This window comes from Ranitomeya imitator, chromosome 1 (genome assembly GCF_032444005.1).
Source record: "Ranitomeya imitator isolate aRanImi1 chromosome 1, aRanImi1.pri, whole genome shotgun sequence".
In the NCBI taxonomy this organism is placed as follows: Eukaryota; Metazoa; Chordata; class Amphibia; order Anura; family Dendrobatidae; genus Ranitomeya; species Ranitomeya imitator.
In genome coordinates this window covers 738,594,259-738,615,603 of record NC_091282.1, presented here as the reverse complement: position 1 = coordinate 738,615,603, position 21,345 = coordinate 738,594,259, and the positions used below count along the sequence as shown (strand labels likewise).

The window sequence follows — 21,345 nt, the reverse complement described above, 5'->3', positions numbered from 1 at the left end:
TAATTGTGTCTGCCTTCTCCCCTGATTTGCGGCGGGTGCTGCAAAAATTTCAGGCTAATAAACCTGATCGTTGCCCAGCGGAGAAACTGTTTGTCCCTGATAGGTGGACGAATAAAGTTATCTCTGAGGTTCATTGTTCGGTGTTGGCTGGTCATCCTGGAATCTTTGGTACCAGAGAGTTAGTGGCTAGATCCTTTTGGTGGCCATCGCTGTCGCGGGATGTGCGTTCTTTTGTGCAGTCCTGTGGGATTTGTGCTCGGGCTAAGCCCTGCTGTTCTCGTGCCAGTGGGTTGCTTTTGCCCTTGCCGGTCCCGAAGAGGCCTTGGACACATATCTCTATGGATTTTATTTCAGATCTTCCCGTCTCTCAAAAAATGTCAGTCATTTGGGTGGTTTGTGATCGCTTCTCTAAGATGGTCCATTTGGTACCCTTGTCTAAATTACCTTCCTCCTCTGATTTGGTGCCATTGTTCTTCCAGCATGTGGTTCGTTTACATGGCATTCCAGAGAATATCGTTTCTGACAGAGATTCCCAGTTTGTTTCGAGGTTTTGGCGAGCTTTTTGTGCTAGGATGGGCATTGACTTGTCTTTTTCCTCGGCTTTCCATCCTCAGACCAATGGCCAGACCGAACGAATCAATCAGACCTTGGAAACATATCTGAGATGCTTTGTTTCTGCTGATCAGGATGACTGGGTGTCCTTTTTGCCTTTGGCTGAGTTCGCCCTTAATAATCGGGCCAGCTCGGCTACCTTGGTTTCGCCGTTTTTCTGCAACTCTGGGTTCCATCCTCGTTTCTCTTCAGGGCAGGTTGAGTCTTCGGACTGTCCTGGTGTGGATACTGTGGTGGACAGGTTGCAGCAGATTTGGACTCATGTAGTGGACAATTTGACCTTGTCCCAGGAGAAGGCTCAACGTTTCGCTAATCGCAGACGCTGTGTGGGTCCCCGACTTCGTGTTGGGGATTTGGTTTGGTTGTCTTCTCGTCATATTCCTATGAAAGTTTCCTCTCCTAAGTTTAAACCTCGTTTCATTGGTCCGTATAGGATTTCTGAGGTTCTTAATCCTGTGTCTTTTCGTTTGACCCTTCCAGATTCTTTTTCCATCCATAACGTATTCCATAGGTCATTGTTGCGGAGATACGTGGCACCTATGGTTCCATCTGTTGATCCTCCTGCTCCGATTTTGGTGGAGGGGGAGTTGGAGTATATTGTGGAGAAGATTTTGGATTCTCGTGTTTCAAGACGGAAACTCCAGTATCTGGTTAAGTGGAAGGGTTATGCTCAGGAAGATAATTCCTGGGTCTTTGCCTCTGATGTCCATGCTCCCGATCTTGTTCGTGCCTTTCATGTGGCTCATCCTGGTCGTCCTGGGGGCTCTGGTGAGGGTTCGGTGACCCCTCCTCAAGGGGGGGTACTGTTGTGAATTCTGTGGCAGAGCTCCCTCCTGTGGTCACAAGTGGTACTTCGGCTGATTCTCTCTATGAGCTTCCGTTGGTGGAGGAAAGTGGTACTGCGGCTTCTGAGTTTCCTTCCTCAGGTAATGTGGTGAAGTCGTTAGGTGCTGCTCTATTTAACTCCACCTAGTGCTTTGATCCTGGCTTCCAGTCAATGTTCTAGTATTGGACTTGCTTCCTCCTGGATCGTTCCTGTGGCCTGCTGCTCTGCATAGCTAAGTTCCGCTTTTGCTATTTTTGTTTGCTGTTTTTTCTGTCCAGCTTGCTTATTTGTTTTTTTCTTGCTTGCTGGAAGCTCTGGGACGCAGAGGGTGTACCTCCGTGCTGTTAGTCGGTACGGAGGGTCTTTTTGCCCCCTTTGCGTGGTTGTTTGTAGGGTTTTGTGTTGACCGCAAAGTTACCTTTCCTATCCTCGCTCTGTTCAGAAAGTCGGGCCTCACTTTGCTAAATCTATTTCATCTCTACGTTTGTCTTTTCATCTTACTCACAGTCATTATATGTGGGGGGCTGCCTTTTCCTTTGGGGTATTTCTCTGAGGCAAGGTAGGCTTATTTTCTATCTTCAGGCTAGCTAGTTTCTCAGGCTGTGCCGAGTTGCATAGGGAGCGTTAGGCGCAATCCACGGCTGCCTTTAGTGTGGTTGGAGAGGATTAGGGATTGCGGTCAGCAGATTTCCCACGTCTCAGAGCTCGTTCTATGTTTTTGGGTATTGTCAGGTCACTGTATGTGCTCTGACTTCTATGTCCATTGTGGTACTGAATTACCTAATCATAACAGTACTGGAAGCCAAAAGTACTAATGATTCTCAATAGAGGGAAAAAAGAAGTTCTGAGACCATTTTTTTTTCTCTGCATTGTGTTTTGCCTTTTTTTCCCCTAGACATTTAGACATGTACTGAATTACCTAATCATAACAGCTCCTGCCATTTGTGATGGCTTTGAAGCAGATGCAGATATTGTCTTCCACCGGTGCCAGAATATATTAGACAGATGTTGTACCTGCTTCCATTGACGTTTGAAAATGTCTTTGTGATCAAAGTCTCTGGGAGAGACTGGAACAGCTCCGATCTTCTGCGTAAGATGTGTTGCTACAGTGAGAATCATTGGAGCATCGGGGTCAGATGATACCAGAACCAAAGGTCTGTCATTTATTATAGCTGGCACCTCTGCTAGGAATGTGACCAGCACTTCATGGGTGAGAGGAAGCTTGTTGTCCAATACAAGAAGCAATAGTGTAGAGTGGCCACACCATAAGCATACCCTCTGGTTCACTGGTTCCCTCTGGTTCACACTGGTTCACTTATTTTTGTTTTTGTTTGGGTCTATTGTTAGGTGTGCAATATATTTTAAATTTATATTATTAAAAGCTATGTTTTAATAGTGGATATCCTCCACAGCTGAAGCTTGTGGTCCAGCAACATGGAATCAAGAATTCTTTGTGCAATTTCAATCATGCGTTCCCAGGATCCACCCATGTGTGATGAGTGTCGAGGATTGAACACCCAGGTGCAGCCGTTATTGGTCAAGAAGTTGTCTAACTGCAATTTCTTGCGAGCCCCTATAAAGTTAGTTCCATAGTCGGACCGGAGTTGTTTAGCAGGCCCACGGATGGAAAAGAATCTTCTTAGTCCATGGCTTTGATAACCTCAATACAAGGATACAGGTAAATAGACAGGTAAATAGAACAGCCCATTGCTTATTGTTTGCACCTTCACCACAGGTTCTCCGAGTAATGACTGACCAAGGACCGAAGATGCCGACCCAACATAAGAGAATGGCTGATCTGTGCTTAGACGATCTGAGATTCGCCATCTGCTGGTACTGATGTCTTCCTCTTAACCTTTGGCACTTAAGGCATCTATGGAGCACAGAGGAGACACATGTCTTCATTCCAATGATCCATAAACCACTGGGCCTGAGGCTACCTTCGGTAAGCTGTATGCCTTGATGCTGTACTTGTTCGTGATAGTGCCGGACTAACAGAGTAGCCACGTAGTGCCGACCTGGGATGATAATAGGGTTCTGTTCCTTATGGTGCAGTGCAGATTTCCCTATGCGACCGCCTACTCTGAGCAACTTGCTGTGATCGAGCACTGGGTTCAAGTCAAGGAGCGTACTGTTTTTGGAGAGGTTGACACCTTTCGTAATACTGTCAATCTAATGGTGATATACTTCTTGTTGTACACACCTGATGATGACTTGTGCAGCTTGCTCCTTGTCTTTGATGGTAGGATGACCCTTGCACATGTGCCGGCAACGGAAACCTGAAGACTTGTCATTGGTAAAAGAATGAGTGATGTGAGTAAGACGAGCCATGGCTCGTACAGTGGATGACCAACTTGAGAAGTGTTCAAAACAATGAGGTTTCAACTTCAGCCTTGATATCTTTGAAGTATAGTGTGTGGAGATAGTTGGTCTCATTTCTTTGTCAGATTCTGGATCCACCAGCTCGTATGCATTGCTGATGTAGTTATCATAGGTATCCTCGTATAAGATACTTGGAGGTGTCAGCCACATGTTGTCACCGAGCTTGGATGCAGCTGTGAGTCTCGTTCCTCGGTCAGCTGGGTTTAATCAGAGAGGATGTGATGCTACTGCTCAGGAGTAGCAAAACATCTGATGCACTCTACTCTATTACTCACATAGACGTAGAATTGTTTAGTTTGGTTATATATATATCCGAGTACCACTCTACTATCTGTGTAGAATGTAAAGGAATTGATTGTGATGTCAATTTCATCTCTCATGACTTCAGCGATTTCTACCACCAATACTGCGGCACAAAGTTCAATCCTTGGTACTGAGTGTGCAGGTTTAGGGGTTAGTTTGGCCTTATCCAGAATGAAACCACAGTGCACTTCATTGTGCGCTCCCAAGGTCTTCAAATAAGCTACTGCGGCTATGGCTTCTGTAGATGCGTCAGAGAAAATGTGGACTTCTCTTCTGGTGGCAACTGAAGTTTTTACAGAGTAGCAACGTGGAACTTGGAGTTGTTCTTAGTCCTTTAGTGACGTCTTCCAGGCCTCCCATCTTTGTTGTTTCTGGGACGACAGCAGAGCATCCCAATCGGTATTTTCGGCAGTGAACTATCTTAGCAGAATGTTGCCTTGAATAGTGATGAGTGCAACGAACCCAAGAGGATCGTAGATACTGTTTATGACAGATAGGACTCCTCATTTGGTGAATGGTTTGTTGCAGAGTGACACTTGAAAAGTAAATGTGTCCAGTTTAATATCCCATAGCAGACCGAGGCTGCATTGCGTGGGAGGGATGTCGGAACCTAAATCGAGGTCTCTTAAGCTCGTGGCATAGTCTTCGGATGGAAACGTCTCCATTACCTCTTGACTGTTGGAGATAATCTTGTGGAGCCTGAGATTTGCTTCAGCAAGGTGAAGAGCTGTTTCTGAAGATGTGTACCTTCATCCAGTAGTCCACGACATCATTGTGGATGTCATTGCCCTTGTGTCATAGGAATCTGAGATAGTTTCTACTGTCTTCCCTCATGAAGAAGCAATGAAACATCTGCTGGATGTCTGCCATTATAGCCACGGGTTCAAGCCTGAAGCGAATTAACACTCCTCTGAGGCTGTTGTTCATGTTGGGTCCAGTAAGAAGCAAGTTGTTCAGGGAGACGTCTTCATGCTGAGCACTGGAGTTAAATACCACCCTGATCTGGTTAGGTTTCCGAGGGTGGTAGACCCCTAAGGATGGAAGGTACCAGCATTCTTCTCCTTCCTTCAGTAGTGGTGTAGGTTCTGCATGATCTCTGTCAAAAATGTTTTGCATGAAATCGATGAAATGTCTATCCATCTCTGGCCTTCTTTTTAAAGTGCGCTTTAGAGAAGATAACCTTGCTGTTGCTTGCTGCAGATTGTTTAGCATCCTTGGTCTTGGAAAACGAAAGGGTAATGGAGCCACCCAGCTGTTGGAGTCGTATTGAGCAAATTCTTTGTCCAAAACCCTTATAAATTCTTTATCTTCTCTTGTAGGTGCCAACTTGTTGTCTTCACTTGTGGAATTGAACACTGTTGACGCGAGCTCTTCGCCCCAGGGACGGTCCGTTTTCGCACTGGCAAGTGGTGGCCTTTGCCACTTGGTGTCGCTCAGTATCTCTTTCACCGAGTAATGATGTGGGCATGGCTGGAATTGAGTGCTGTGACTATTTGACAAGATGTGCGTGTTGTAGGAGAAGATAGCATTAGGTCTCTTCATTCTGTCCACGCAGTCGTTCCCTATGATCACCCAGCCTCGGTCGATGCGTTAAACAAATGGTGCGTCGGGAGGACTGTTGATTTGCTGACGTATCTTATGTAAATGGCAGATATCTCTCCCAAGTAGAATCAGGATTTCTATGTTGTGATCGAGAGCTGGAATCTCGCTGGCTATAGACTGAGGGTGATGAAGAGCGGCTTCCAGAGTTAGGATCTCTTCCATGTTAGACGGTATCTGATTGCACTCGACGAGTGTGGGTAGAGGTATTTCTATGGTATTTTCAAGAGATGTTACCATGAGACCACTTCTTCCGAAGACTTCTGAGATGCTGCTGCAGGTGCCTATGGTGTAGGGTAGGCGCTTCCCTTTAAATCAAACAGATCAAAGCATTCTGACCTTGCAACTCTCATCGTTCAGGATGCTATACACCTTCACAGCTTTCTCTGGGTGACCCTTGGGATGTACCTTTACCAGGCAAATCTTCGCACAAGACTTGTCCCAAAGATCTTCTCCGCAGACTTCTATGTGCTGGGATGGATGGAGCGCTTGTACGTGGTCCTCGCTGTCACACACCATACACTTGATTGTAACCTTACAGTCCTTAGCAAGGTGTTCGGTACAAGCACAACATCTGAAGCATACTCCAAACTTCTTGAGAAGCTCCTTATGCTCTTGGAGCGGTTTCTTTCTGAAGCTGATACATTTCTTCAGCGGAAGTGGCTTCTTGTGGATGGGAAACTGATGGTTTGGATTCTCGACTTTCACCCTTGTCACCCTCATCAGGAACCGATGCTGGTGTGGGAAAAACATCAGTCTTTTTTACCGATACTGGGCATCTGCGTTTTTTGCAAAAGAGAGAAAATTAAAGTAAGAGGCAAACGGGCTTCAGCCAGCTCACTGACCACCACAGGTGCACAGAACTCCGTCTTGACTGGACGTGCAGTATTTGTGACAAAGATCTGTTTAGATCGAAACGCATCGCTTATTCCTTTTTCTTACATGCTTGCATAATTTTTATACAAGGATTTCCACCTATACTATGAAATTTTAATGGACCAATAAAGTTTTTTTCTATTTTTAAGGAGCTGGAACAACGTTTTTTATCAATTTGATAAGGGCTCTCATATTTGGGAGTGGATGGAGCTGTGCCGGTGAGTTCTCCAAAGCTTGGGTCAACTTTACGCTCTGCAATGTCTTTTATGAACTCGCAGAAGTAGGAGAACGGAGGAAAGGACACCTGGTGTTCCTTTTTGTATCTTGTCCCTAGCATAGTCCACCTTTGTTGCACATTATATGGCAGCTTGGCGACTATGGGTTTCACCCCACGTGCGGTGTAGCTGAGGCCAGGTACATGGGTGTCTGTCTTGGCCAGCTGGAGTTTGAACAGCAGGTCACTGAGCTCCTGGAATTTTGAAGCGTCCTTGCCGGATATTTTAGGAAAATCCTGTAATTGTTTGAGCAGTGCGCCTTCTATAGCGTCAAGACTGCCGAAACCTTTCTCTAGTCTGTCCCATGCGGTCGTGAGACCAGCCACTGGATCGCTGATGTTAATGGATCTGAGTCTCTTTATTTGCTCTGTGGATCATGGTCCCAGCCACCTGATCAGCAGGTCCAGCTGTTCGGCAGCAATGCCTAGTTGTAGTTTTAAAGGCACACTTCCACTCTGTAGTTTTCAGGTTGGTCGTCGAACCTTGTGAGACTGGTGTTGGTGAATTCTCGGCAAATCATGTACCTCGCAAAGTCGGACATGTCTGTTCTTTCTAACTTTGGGAGCACATTTGCTGGCTGAGAAGTGCTGTTTACTTTGGTTGTAGTTTCTTGGTTCAGGAACACGGGAAGTTATGGATCGGCATAAGTGTTCAACCCAGCAACTGGTTTGGTGTATACAGTCTCTGTCGTATGCGAGGCTAGTGCCATGCAGTTGTCAAAGGTATAGTGACTTGCTGTCATGTTAGGTTGCATGTAGACATCAGCATATGGAGTTTGCTAAGTTGCAGTATTTGGCTGTGTGTTGGAGCGTGAATGAGATTCAGGTTTGGACATTAGTTGTGCATTGACTGACCTTGATATTTGGGAGCTGCAGGCGGATCAACGTCTTGGTGCCTTGGAGAGTGTCGGATCTGACAGGAATGTTAGTGTTGATCGGTGGTTCGTTGTTTTGGCTTAGTACATAGTTACTTGTGTGACTAAGGGGGTTTTCTGTATCGATCTCACAGAAGCTGATATTGTCCCATTGACTCCCACTTAGAGCTTGTTCAAAGACCTTTAACCTTGCGATAGCTGTCGCAAGTTCGCATTCCTTCTCTATGGCTTCTATTTCCGCCTTGTAACGTGCAGCCTCGGCTTCTGCCCTTGCTGTCATCACATCCTTGTCTGACTTCTTGCGTGCAGATTCAGCTTATATCTCTTCTTTTTTGGGGGCGAAGACGGCTTGCACTTTCGTAGTGTCCGCTTTGGTACGCGCTCTTATAAGCTGTTCACTGAGGGTAGAGAATTTTGATGCACTTGATCTGGAAGAGTGCTTTGAGTACTTAGCAGACCTGGATTTGTGAGATGACACTTCTGATATCTGTGTGATTTTTGCTTCCGTTTTATTCACAATGTCACGCACAGTGCAGTCTCATTCAGAATTGAGTTTTGAAAGCTCTGAAGTTCCTTTAGAGACTCTGGTGTGTCTAGTCTCACCAAGACAGAGGTATGTTTCTCACAAGTGTCCTTGAAAGACTGGTACGCTGGGTACAATAGTTGCAGGGCTCCCTCTGGTGTTAACTTATGAGCGCCAGACATAGATAAGACAGTCACATGATTCTGCAGCCTTTCCCATAGAGAAGTTACATTGGAAAGTAATTCACATTTGGTGGTTTCTAGATTGTCTTTGACCTTCCATGTAGGTTTAGTCAAGCGTTTAGATCTTTCACTGAAGGCTCCATAAGATCCTGTGTCTTTTTCTTGCTGTCGTAAATCAGGCAGAGAATTGGAGATCCTTCCTGTGTTTGCCATTATACAAGGAATGCAAGGGTGGGGGCTATTCTGCTCCTACAGTAGCTGCAGAGGAGCTGGCATACAATGTTGCAATTTATAAGCAGCATAGGCAGTGTCTACAGACTATATGAAGCTGCTGTGTCTTCGCAATTAGCTTTATAGATGTTCCTTTCTCTGGATTGTAAGCCGTATACTGTTCTAGGTGGCAGGCCACTCTTTCCACTATTCTGACTCTTCAAGGCAGTATGAGTCTCTAAATCCTTAGCCATCAATCCCTTAGATAACTGTATGATTACTGTACTCACATGCCAGGCTTCCTCAGACAGTGTCAACTCAGCCGTACTAACTTGTAATAAGAGTCGAGGACAGAGTTGATATTCTCTGAAATCTTGTATTATGTACAATGCAGCAGGTGGAAAGAGTAATCCTAAACAGAGCAGTATACATGTGCATCCAAAGATGGCTACAGCAAACTGATAATGAAGAAGGGAGGAGCAAGGGCTAACATTATCAACTACAGAAGGGAAGAAGGGACACACTTCAAAAGACAGAGCTTCTCCCTATCAAAAGGAGAGTTCAATGCATAACATAGAAATACATAACAAGTTGTTCCCTTTCATGGGACACAACAATATTCCTCTTTTTTACATTTTAAATATTACAAAAGGATAATGGACAGATGTAAAAGTTTGGACACCCTGCATGGTTAGAACCTAGTAGCACCCGCTTTTGAAAGTATCACAACTTGTAAACACTTTTTATAGTCAGAGAAGAGTCTTTCAATTCTTGCTTGAGGGATTTTCATCGATTCCTTGGAAAATTCTTCCAGTTCTGTGAGATTTCTGGGTCGTCTTGCATCCTCTCCTATTTTGAGGTCTAGCTACAGATTTTTAATGATGTTCAGATCAGCGGACTGTGAGGGCCATTGTAAAATCTTCAGCTTTTGTTTTTTGAGGTTGTATTTTGTGGATTTTGACATGTGTTTAGGATCATTGTCAATTTGTAGAAGCCATCCTCTTTCAACTTCTGCTTTTTTTTTTACAGATGGTGCATAGTCTTTTGTAGTCAAGCGGGGGTTCTGATTTGCCTCTCTAGCAATCCTATGAGCAGCTCTCACTGAAATTTTGCTTTGTCATCCAGACCTTATCTTGATGTCCACTGTTCCTGTTAATTGCTGTTTCTTAATTACATTTCAAACTGAGGAAAGAGCAACTTGAAAACACTTTGCTATCTACTTATAGCCTTCTCCTGATTTGTGGGCCTCCACCATTCTCATTTTCAGAGTGCTAGGCAGCTGCTAAGAAGAACCATGGCTGCTGTTTTTTTTTAGCACAAGGTTAGAAGAGGCTGGGTTTTTAAAAAGCTGGGAAAATTGCATCACCTTGCCTTTCCTAACGATGATAGTGAACAAGCCATAACCCAAACAGGTTAATTAAGGTCTGAATCCTTGGCCAAAGTTATCGGAGCACACAAATCTCCAAAGATGGATCCATAGTGTGTATTTGACACCTATGATGTTCCAAGTGCAATCGAAGGTGGAAAACACTGACATGTGAAGTGGGAATTCTCGCTGACTCAAGTCTCGTTTTGGATCCATATCGTTCTAAATCCAAAACTGGAATTTCTGGAGGGTTTGCTCTCCGGTTAATATCCTACTATTCTGATAAAAAAGCTTATTCCCACATGTTCAACATCGGCAACAACTAATGGAATTGTCCCTACCAAAGAATAAAATTAATGGGGACTACCTGACTGATTCCATTAAAAAAAATGATAATATTCATCTATTAACATTGGTCTGATGACACTTGTAAAAACAAGCACATTTGCAATTTATTGCTTATTAATATTTGCAGTCGTTTTTGAGATATTAACACTTTTGTTCTCCTTTGTTTACAGCTCGTTGACGAAGAGACAGGACCACCGCCGCTTATAAGCATGGCGCTGAATCTGCATGGGATTAGGAATTTGGAACCAACAGTGTGTATCATATTCAAAACAGCACTTACAAGCTCAATAGAAAAGTGCTGGTAAGCACTGAGTATGTTCTACTGTCTAGCAGAAGCAATCTATAGAGTCTCACAGAGGTTCTCTTGCTTGATTACAGTTTCTTTAATGAAAACTAAAAATTGCAAAAAAAAAAGCAAATTGAAAATGATTACAAAAAATCCATTTAAAAGTTGGCGATGACGACCATTCACTCACTTTGAATCACAAGTTGGGCTTTACTTAAAGCACCTTCGGGGCATTCTTTTTGCTGAAATTTATTTTTGACTAAAATTCATTGATTTAATTGGGTTTCAGTAGAAATTGTGCACAGTTTGACTTCTATGTTGTCTGTGTTGTACTTTCTATTGCTGGATGCAGGATGAGTTACCTGAGAATTGGTCAGTGATCTTGGTCTGACCGTCTAATGGGAGAGTTTATAAGTTTTATGCGTCTTTTTCTGAGCTCCACTTAGCTGATTTATCACCCCAGTTAAATATGTAGGGGAAATAAAGAGCCTGAAAAGCTAAATAGTGTACAATGCATGCATTTAAAGGGGTTTCCAGGACTTTTCCAATGATCACCTAGCCCTAGAATAGGTCATCAATAGCTAATAGGTGGGGTCCATAGCGTAGCTACCAGGAGGGGGCAAGAAGGTGAAAACACTGTGTGGTGGGCAGAATACTGTTTGGAGGACTATGAGGAGGGCATTACACTATATGGAGGAATATGGAGAGTGCATTATGCTATATGGAGGACTATGTAGAGTGCATTATACTATATGGAGAACTATGGAGAGTGCATTACACTACATGGAAGACTACGGGGTGCATTATACTATATGGAGGACTATGGCAAGTGCATTACATTATATGGAGTACTATGGCGAGTGCAGTATACTGTAAGAATGAATATGGGGAGTGCATTATATTATCTGGAGTACTACGGGGTGCATTATACTATATAGAGGACTATGGTGAGTGCGTCATACTGTATGGAGCACTATGGGGAGTGCAGTATACTGTATGGAGGACAATGTGGAGTGTAATATACTATATGGATGACTATGAAGAGTGCATTATACTATATGGAGGATTGTAAGCTTGCGAGCAGGGCCCTCATTCCTCTTGGTATTTGTTTTGATCTATGTGTTTATTGTTATGCTGTAATGTCTATTGTATGTACAAGTCCCCTCTAAAACGTAAAGTGCTGAAAAATATGTCGGTTCTATAGAAATAAAATTATTATTATTATTATTATTATCCTGTATGGAAGACTATGAGGTGCATTATCCTATATGGAAGACTATGAGGTGCATTATCCTATATGGAAGACTTTAGGTAGTGTGTTATATTATATGGATGACTATGGGGAGTGCATTATACTATATGGCGGACTATGGGAAGGGCATTATACTGTATGGGGGACTGTGGGGAAGATATTGTACTATATAGAGAATTATGGGGCGTGCAGTATACTATACGGAGGACTATGAGAAGTGCAGTATACTATATGGTGGACAATGTGGAGTGCATTATACTATATGGAGGACTATGGGGAGCACATTATATTATATGGATGACTATGTGGAGTGCATTATCCTATATAGAGGACTATAGGGAGTGCATTATACTATATGGGGGATTATGGGGAGTGTATTATACTATATAAAGGACTATGGGGAGCATTACACTGGGGGCTTTGTGGGAGTCACAGTTGGGGGATCATACTGTGTTGGTGTAACCCTACTTTTCCGAGGGCGTTGAGGGGTGGGGTAACGTAGAGTCATCATACTGTGCGTGTGGAGGGTGCTGTGGAGGAATTCACTGTAGGGGTATCTTACAATGTTTTTGGGACACTTTTGTTGGCATCATACTTTATGAGTGTAATGAAAGCAGGACTGAGGGCTCAAGTTGTAGGAAAATTAGAGAGCATGCAGTACCACACAGTAGCTGCAGTAATAGGAACACATACAGCAGAAGCGGCTCAGCATTGGGGTATCAGTAGTATGAGGAGTTTGAGCAGGTTGGGGATACATGGGGATGGCACGTGAATGTAAGAAGTGAAATGTGTCTTTGTTGTAACCTCTGCAGCAAAGACCTGGCTGGAAAAAATTATTATGTTAGTCTGGAGCCAGATGGAAAAGATGGTAAAAGTGAACAACTCCACCAGAAATAAGGTCAGTAAGTGACTTTATGTAATTGTACTGTAATCTCTTACATGTTCTGCAGCACTTGTATCTACCACTGTATGGTCACTATATGGCGGCAATATCAGTGTTGGTGTTTGTATAGATTATGTAAGGTGGCAGCTGAACAGGTCATGGATGAGAGGTATGTTTCCCCGAGATGCCAAGCCTTGGTGATGTAGGATCCGGAGAAGCAGGCTCCAGTACACTTAGTGCAGAGAGGTGTTTTTATGAGCCTGGATTATGGGTCTGGGTTTTATGAGCAGCAGAAAGAGCAGCTCACTACCTCCAGTCAAAGTCTTGGATGGTCTGATTTAAGGCAGCTGGGGCTGCCTCACTTGGTCTGTGTGTTTTGCAAGGTGAGGAAGCCTTGAAAAGACTGCTCAGACCCTGCTGGAGTCTGGGAGGAAAAGACTCACTAAGGCTACGATCACATTTGCGTTGTGCGCCGCTGGATCGGCGACGCAACGCACAACGCAAATAAAAACGCACCAAAATGCACGCAAAAGCGCTTTGTTTTGCGACGCATGCGTCCTTTTTTGTCGAAATTTGGACGCAAGAAAAATGCAACTTGTTGCGTTTTCTGCGCCCGATGCTTGCGGCAAAAAAAACGCATGCGTCGCACAACGCAGCACAACGCATGTCCATGCGTCCCCCATGTTAAATATAGCGGCGCATGACGCATGCGTCGCCGCTGCGTCGCCCGACGCAAACAAGCAAAACGCTAATGTGAACGTAGCCTTAAACTTCTGAGCCCATGTGTTATACGTACTGGTTATTTTCCGTTTTGTTCTGTGATACCTTTTGTTTACCTGGAAGAAGCTGTGTTATTTTTTTTGTTACCGCTGTCGGTTTATGAGCTTTTAATAAACCGCTTGTATGTTTGAGTCAACGAACTAAGATGAGTGTGTGAACCGGCATCTACCACAGAGTCAATTTCTCACAATATTTATTTAGTAATAGCACGGTCATCTGCTGAGGTTCTTCTATATCCACCATTAGGCTATGTGCACACGATGCGTTTTTGAGGCTTTTTTTATGGATGGAAATGCTCCAAAAATGCAATGGAATACTAGAGCAAGGTAAAGCAGTGACAATCTGAGGTGTTGTGCACATGACAAAGGGTATCCGTGACTCACGCGAGCTCTTAATGAGGCCCCATTTCCCAACCCTGTACTATCTCAGAATTACAATCCCCTCCCCCCTTTCTAAACCAAGAAATACAACCTTAATAAACACACGACAGTCATGAATTGGATTAATTGGCCACAGCAGCCATTTATTAACATTTAAATATACATAATATTCAAACCATAAACTCCCGGAAGTGGATGGTCCTCGAAGCCCAAACCATATAACCAAAAAATATCCAAAAACGTCCCACTTTTTTGGCCCTGGGTTAGTCTTACCCCCAGCCGCTACGCACCAGCTCGGAGGTAGATAACAACCAACCTGGCCAAACCACAAGCCTGATAATGAGTCCATTAATAATCCCTCCCACGGGATTATATATATACAGTGGGGCAAAAAAGTATTTAGTCAGTCAGCAATAGTGCAAGTTCCACCACTTAAAAAGATGAGAGGCGACTGTAATTTACATCATAGGTAGACCTCAACTATGGGAGACAAACTGAGAAAAAAAAATCCAGAAAATCACATTGTCTGTTTTTTTAACATTTTATTTGCATATTATGGTGGAAAATAAGTATTTGGTCAGAAACAAACAATCAAGATTTCTGGCTCTCACAGACCTGTAACTTCTTCTTTAAGAGTCTCCTCTTTCCTCCACTCATTACCTGTAGTAATGGCACCTGTTTAAACTTGTTATCAGTTTAAAAAGACCCTGCACCAGGCTGGGAAGACTGAATCTGCAATAGCCAACCAGCTTGGAGTGAAGAAATCAACAGTGGGAGCAATAATTAGAAAATGGAAGACATACAAGACCACTGATAATCTCCCTCGATCTGGGGCTCCACGCAAAATCCCACCCCGTGGGGTCAGAATGATCACAAGAACGGTGAGCAAAAATCCCAGAACCACGCGGGGGGACCTAGTGAATGAACTGCAGAGAGCTGGGACCAATGTAACAAGGCCTACCATAAGTAACACACTACGCCACCATGGACTCAGATCCTGCAGTGCCAGACGTGTCCCACTGCTTAAGCCAGTACATGTCCGGGCCCGTCTGAAGTTTGCTAGAGAGCATTTGGATGATCCAGAGGAGTTTTGGGAGAATGTCCTATGTTCTGATGAAACCAAACTGGAACTGTTTGGTAGAAACACAACTTGTCGTGTTTGGAGGAAAAAGAATACTGAGTTGCATCCATCAAACACCATACCTACTGTAAAGCATGGTGGTGGAAACATCATGCTTTGGGGCTGTTTCTCTGCAAAGGGGCCAGGACAACTGATCCGGGTACATGAAAGAATGAATGGGGTCATGTATCGTGAGATTTTGAGTGCAAACCTCCTTCCATCAGCAAGGGCATTGAGGATGAAACGTGGCTGGGTCTTTCAACATGACAATGATCCAAAGCACACCGCCAGGGCAACGAAGGAGTGGCTTCGTAAGAAGCATTTCAAGGTCCTGGAGTGGCCTAGCCAGTCTCCAGATCTCAACCCTATAGAAAACCTTTGGAGGGAGTTGAAAGTCCGTGTTGCCAAGCGAAAAGCCAAAAACATCACTGCTCTAGAGGAGATCTGCATGGAGGAATGGGCCAACATACCAACAACAGTGTGTGGCAACCTTGTGAAGACTTACAGAAAACGTTTGACCTCTGTCATTGCCAATAAAGGATATATTACAAAGTATTGAGATGAAATTTTGTTTCTGACCAAATACTTATTTTCCACCATAATATGCAAATAAAATGTTAAAAAAACAGACAATGTGATTTTCTGGATTTTTTTTTCTCAGTTTGTCTCCCATAGTTGAGGTCTACCTATGATGTAAATTACAGACGCCTCTCATCTTTTTAAGTGGTGGAACTTGCACTATTGCTGACTGACTAAATACTTTTTTGCCCCACTGTACCTCGACCATTTGAATTCACCCAGGGGAGTCCAGGACCTGTTGAGATCCCCCCACCAATCCACCATTTTTGAATTCCACCAACTTCGAAGACCTCCCCCCATGCCAAGCTGCCATGATAAATGTTCTTCCATAATGAAATAAAACTACAATCAAAATAACAAAACAACCTTCCCAAACTCGAAACCAATGACATAATTGAGTCCATAAACCTTTAACCTTAATAAAGGGAAGGGTAGGTGGGAGCTTCTGAACTTGGCCGGTGAGTACCTAAAATGGTTGCCCCACTAACATGGCCACCCCCATTTATATGGTCCCTTAAACCCCACCTCTGACCTCACCTACCCCCTAGATTCAAACTCCACTCCTCCTATAACCATAGCATTAACCCCATAGCCCACTCCAGCAACTGTCAGCTCCCTATATTCCCACGTCACCTCGTCATGTCGGCCTCCCCTGATGGCCAGGGGCCCAGTACGGCCTCTCTTGACAAAGAGTATCCGTGACTCATGCGAGCTCTTAATGAGACCCCATTTCCCAACCCCGTACTATCTCAGAATTACAATCCCCTCCCCCCTTTCTAAACCAAGAAATCCAATATTAATAAACACACAACAGTCATGAATTTGATTAATTGGCCACAGCAGCCATTCATTAACATTTAAATATACAACATATTCAAACCATAAACTCCCAGAAGTGGATCATCCTCGAAGCCCAAACCATATAACCGAAAAATATCCAAAAACTTCCCACTTTTTTGGCCCTGGGTTAGTCTTACCCCCAGCCGCTACGCACCAGCTCGGAGGCAGATAACAACCAACCTGGCCAAACCACAAGCCTGTTAATGGGTCCCTTAATAATCCCTCCCACGGGATTATATATATACCTCGACCATTTGAATTCACCCAGGGGAGTCCAGGACCTGTTGAGATCCCCACCACCAATCCGCCATTTTTGAATTCCACTAACTTCGAGGACCTCCCCCCATGCCATGAACATAAATGTTATGACCCCTCAAACATTTATGTCCCCCCACACTTTCAAAGCTGTTTCGATGCCTCCCTGTATAGCCAAGCACCATATATCCGTGCCGACCGCATTCAAATGCACGCCATCCAACCTCCAGAAACCTCCAGTGCCGGACTCCAAATCTATGTGCTGCACTACTACTGCCCCATTCCTTGCCATAAATCGAGAAACAGCTTTGTTCACCTTGATCCTTGCTTTATTCACCCCTTCAACCGACCTAGCGCCACGCCAAACCTTCTGCAGAACAAGGTCGGACCAAATCACCAAAACCCTTGGAAACATTGTCCAAAGCCGTAACATGTCAAATTTGATGTCTTTTATCAACTCTCTACAAGGCCTCTTCCCTAAATCATTTTCCCCTAAATGTATAATCACAATGTCTGGGACCTGATCCAAGTGCACAAAGCGATGAAACTTGGGCAAAAACTGACTCCATACCATCCCCCTTCTTTCAATCAACCGCACGGTTACCAATTCCCGCGGGAAATCCAAATGACGTCCATCCGGACGAACTGCTGCCCTCTGTGCGGCCCAGAAAACGAAAGAGTGTCCCATTATCCACACCAGTCGCTGTCCATGCTCTGCAAGAAGAAAAAACAATAACACTGATTAAATTCAATAACCAAATACTGAAGCCGTGAACCTCAGACCAATTCTGGATGAACATATGACCGGAATCTCTCCGATTCCCACCGCTCCATCCTCTTCATCACCTCATCACCCAAACCCCTCCTGGCTGCTTCCGTTGCTGCCCCTAATGTCCACTATGCTCTGCCGCTGAAATGCCCCCCAACTCTAAACAGCGCCTGAATAGGGAAACAAATTGAAAGCGCGACAAAAAGGAGCCATCCGCATGAACCAACAACAGGTTATACAATACACCGCCCCGTTTCATGAAATTATACACACAGGTCACGGGACACAATGGACAACCCGGGATCCCAAATAACACTATTTTACATCCCTTGCCCATTACATCCGTTTTAGAAGATCGAATGAACACTACCACCTTATCCACAGTAACATCCACGTCCTCTCTCAACAAACCCCCTTTTTTAACCCTGGAAGGGCTAACTAACTCTCCTAAATGAAATGCTCCAAAAAACGCCAATGCGAAAGCCGCACGGAATAAATCCACCTCCCATTCCAAAAAACATACTCCCAATAATTGCCTTCCAATAACTAATAACACTTCGAAAGAGACCGGTCGCCTACCGTCCATCGACTTCTGCCCTTTTTTCCAGCCCCTTACCACTTGGGTCACTAGGAATGATTTTGTCTCGTCCCTGATACCTCTAACTTTAAAACCGAATGATAATCCGGCCAAAAACTTACTCACTTTGGTCAGCCCACCTCCCAACAATGACCCACAAGCATCAATAGCCTATTCTCATCTTCCATTCCAGCCCCCTTGGACGCATTCCAAGCCTGCCAAGTATTCCACGCCTGATCATATTGTCTCCAAGACCTATCCGACAATGATTTTTAAAACAACTCCCTTATGGCCCGAAGGGCAGGTTCCACAGTTCCGCTGGACATTCCAGGCCCGCTGAATCCGTATAATGTCTCGGATCTTGAGACTGATGCCACTGTGAATGAAAAAAACATCATCAACAGGAGTAATCATACTGGCCTTAAGCTTCGCCACAATCCATAAGTTACGCTTCAAACCCAGAAAAACTGCGACAACCGCCGGAGTTGCAGCGGACAATGTGTTGATCACCTCCACCACCCCCGCGTGTTCGCAAGGAAAGCAAATTTTTTTATTCTTTACCATCTCACCCCAGACCGATAGTGCCACAACCCTTGGGAATAACTGAAGCAAAATCCGATTTTGTAACAAACCTTGTTCGCGCCATGCGAATGGCCACTCCGCCAATAACCGGTTACCTTGAAATTGCAAAGCAAAACCACGTTTGTCATCCACTTTGACATAGAGACCTAAGACGCCTGCACTTTCACCTGGCTGAATCCAAATGGATCTGCAGTTATACTCCTCCAGAAAAAGTGCCCACACCTTCAAATCCTCCCTCAATTCCTTTTTTAATCTGATAAAATGTAAAGGAGACTTCACCCCCGCTGTCACCAAGGATAAACTCCGACAAAAAGCGCGACCCATCGGCATAATCCTGCAAGCAAAATTTAGCTTGCCCAACAATGATTGTAAATCGTGCAGCGTTATCATTTGCAGAGAGCCTGCTTTTTTTAACCTCGTCTCGTATAGCAATCACTTTGTCATCAGGCAGTCTACATTCCATCGCGGTGTCGATCTCTATACCCAAAAAACTCAGCGAGGTTACAGACCCAACGGTCTTCTCAGCCGCTAGTGGAACCCCAAATCTTTTTGCCACTCTCTCCATTGTATGCAGTAAAATTGAACAATCTGAAGCTTGGGCTGGACCTATAAAAAAGAAATCATCGAGATAATGTATGCAAGAATTCAAGCCTGACATGTCCTTAACGACCCATTCCAAGAATGTACTAAACGTCTCGAAGTAAGCACACGAAAGTCAACAGCCCATGGGAAGGCAACGATCAACGAAAAAAACCCCATCCCAGAAACAGCCTAACAAGTGCATACTATCGGGGTGCACAGGTAACAAGCGAAATGCAGCTTCGATATCTGTCTTTGCAAGCAAAGCCCCTTTTCCGCACAACCGAACCAAATCCATCGCTACATTAAATGACGTGTATAAAACTGAACACAATTGAGGGTCAATCCCGTCATTAACCGACGACCCTTTTGAAAAAGACAAGTGATGAATAAGCCTAAATTTGTTAGGTTCTTTTTTCGGAACCACCCCAAGCGGTGACACCCTTAATTTGCTGATGGGAGCTAACGCGAAAGGTCCCGCCATCCTTCCCAATGCAACCTCTTTTTTTAACTTCTCAGAAACTACAACTGGAAACTGCATCGCCGACTTTAAATTCTTTTTTGACAAACGAAAATCTTGTTCAACAATCGGAATCTTGAAACCTTCCCCAAAAACCTCCTTCAACAATGACGCCGCTGCTATGTCAGGGTATCTATTTAGATAAGCCACCATCGCGCCCAGATGCACTGGGGTCTCCCCTTTTCTCAACAACATCTCCCCCTCTTGCTTTGCCCCCTCTAAGACATCTCACTGCACCATATGTGCCCCCACACCCTGAACATTCATGTTTGAACTTACATTTGCTCCCAAATCTACAGGTCCCCTAGTTGAACGAAAAACACAGTCCCTTCTGCATTGTGACCGAGTGTCCTGACTGTCCCAAACTCCAGGCGCCCCCTTGAAAAGGCTGACTCCCTTGACTCACCCTAGATGGAACCATCACCCTCATCCATAAGGCTATATCCTTGTGGTCCCACCGTATACTAGGTCGGATCGCCTTCCGCTGACAGAATGTCATGTCGGACGCTGTTCACACTAGGGCATCCGACATACAGCGGTAATTCCACATTTGTCCACTATACGCTCAGTGGCACCTGCTGGATTTTATCCAGGTTATCCAGGGTTAATCTGGCTGGTAATCTGGTTGGAGGCTGGGTCACGCCCGTGGCCTTTAAATAGTCATTCTGGACTTTGGGCATCGCCGATTATAGCTTGTGTCTTGTGCCTGGTGATCTCGGTCTGTAGTGGTGGTCTAGGAGTTGAAGTATCGTATCTGGTGGTGTATTATCCTTTGTCATATTTCTCCTTCCTATATTTGTGTTTATTTTTGCCCTGTGCACATTATAGTGTTTTCCTGTGTGTCTGCGGCGAGGTGCGTTTTTAGTTTTCCTTGTCTGTACTTTCTGTGTAGGTTGGTGTGTGGTCTTATCACTGGGTGGCGGGTGGAGGTTTCAGCATAGGGCTGAAACAGGAGTTAGGGTCAGGCCTGGCGGCCCAGACAAGCACGCCAGCAGTGTAAATTCTGGGAGAGGGACAGACAGGGTTTTCCCTAGTCTGAGGGATATTGCAGGGGCCCGGGTAATCAGCTTTAGTCTACCCAATACCCCCGTGACATTATAATCGGCCTAAATAAATTTTGGATGCCATGGATCCCATGACTTCCATAACCCGCCAGTTGGAGGCGCTGTCCTTACAGGTCACTGAGTTGAAGGGGGCAGTTCAGCAACAAGGTCTGGTAGTATCTAATGTGCAAGCTGAGACTGCAGGTAGAGTCGCAGAGCCAAAGATCCCTTTACCTGAGAGGTTTGCTGGGGAACGCAGTAAATTTGTTGTTTTTCGTGAAGCTTGCAAATTATATTTTCGTATGCGCCCGGTTTCCTCAGGTAATGAGGCTCAGCGTGTGGGCCTGGTATTGTCATTACTGAACGGAGACCCCCAAGCATGGGCGTTTTCATTACCATCTGATTCAGCTGCATTTAACTGAGTGGAGATTTTTTTTTCTGCTCTTGGACTCATATATGATGATCCTGACAGACTGGCTCTAGCAGAGTCTAAAATACGCGCTCTCCGCCAGGGGGAGCGAATG

The 21,345-nt window shown here is 44.6% G+C and overlaps 1 long non-coding RNA gene across 1 annotated transcript in view; it reads left to right on the top strand.

Annotated features, from left to right (window-relative positions):
* Positions 1–11,858, top strand: part of LOC138644893 (uncharacterized) — a 107,303-nt gene extending 95,445 nt beyond the window's left edge. Inside the window, exons 2-3 of the long non-coding RNA XR_011314680.1 lie at positions 3,174–3,383; positions 10,547–11,858. This is a non-coding gene — a long non-coding RNA (uncharacterized lncRNA). The remainder of the gene's footprint in view (positions 1–3,173; positions 3,384–10,546) is intronic.
* The last annotated feature ends 9,487 nt before the right edge of the window (positions 11,859–21,345 follow it).